Source organism: Toxoplasma gondii, assembly GCF_000006565.2.
Source record: "Toxoplasma gondii ME49 unplaced genomic scaffold asmbl.339, whole genome shotgun sequence".
Taxonomy (NCBI): Eukaryota; Apicomplexa; class Conoidasida; order Eucoccidiorida; family Sarcocystidae; genus Toxoplasma; species Toxoplasma gondii.
Window position 1 is genome coordinate 1 of NW_017383101.1, and position 1,079 is coordinate 1,079.

At 42.9% G+C, this 1,079-nt stretch overlaps 1 non-coding gene across 1 annotated transcript; it reads left to right on the plus strand.

Moving 5' to 3' along the window:
* On the plus strand, window positions 1–507 carry TGME49_458610 (the record flags this gene model as incomplete). The annotated part of the gene is made up of 1 exon (XR_001974205.1): window positions 1–507. It is a non-coding gene; the product is annotated as an 18S ribosomal RNA (ribosomal RNA).
* Window positions 508–1,079: the final 572 nt, after the last annotated feature.

The following is a 1,079-nucleotide window of genomic DNA, read 5'->3' on the forward strand; positions in this document are numbered from 1 at the left end:
GGGTTTGGATTCCTATCATTCCAATCACTAGAAATGAAATTTCCAGTGTTGTTATTTCTTGTCACTACCTCCCTGAATCAGGATTGGGTAATTTGCGCGCCTGCTGCCTTCCTTAGATGTGGTAGCCGTTTCTCAGGCTCCCTCTCCGGAATCGAACCCTAATTCCCCGTTACCCGTCACTGCCACGGTAGTCCAATACAGTACCGCCGAAAGCTGATAGGTCAGAAACTTGAATGATCCGTCGCAGACCGAAGTCAACGCGATCCGTTCGGTTACTATGAATCACCTGAGGACCACCGGAAGGTGGGTTGGTTCTGTATCTAATAAACACTGCCCTTCCAGGGGAAGAGGCATGTGCGCATGTATTAGCCATAGAATTACCACGGTTATCCATGTAGTAAAGACCATCAAATAAACTATAACTGTTTTAATGAGCCATTCGCAGTTTAGCCGTATAAAAGCTTATACTTAGACATGCATGGCTTAATCTTTAAGACAAGCATATGACTACTGGCAGGATCAACCAGGTTAATATGTTCCTGAGACAGACCACCTCGAAAACACCAAAAAAACACTCAATCAACCGTCTATTTTCCGGCCTCTTTCGTGTTTTATGGCATAAACAGAAGTGTAAGCCTGCCTCACTCAAGGTTCTACATCAAAACGCGACGTTTTTTGGTCGCCTGGTGAGCCTTAACAGCAACACCAGTTTCTGATGATACTCTTGAGCTATTTGAAACAACAACGCCTTCATCCTGAATCGATTCATCAGGAATCATGGTCGTTGATGCTACAAATCAACAAAGCTTGTCCACCTTGGACACATTCGGGGTATCAACCCATCCACCTCTTATTACAGTATGCACTTAACAGCATTTCAATCTGTTTATTTATAAACAAATTGAAAAGCTCTTCGTGATACTTCGAAGTGGACGAATCCCGAACCTTGTGCGCTCTTTAAAAAAACAACAAAAATTTGTTGCGTTTTCAAACAGTCGCACACTTAAACAACTTCCAAATCTCTCAAAACCCCCGAAGGAGAACAAGAGATCTTTCTTCACTTTTTTTGAGGTCATAAC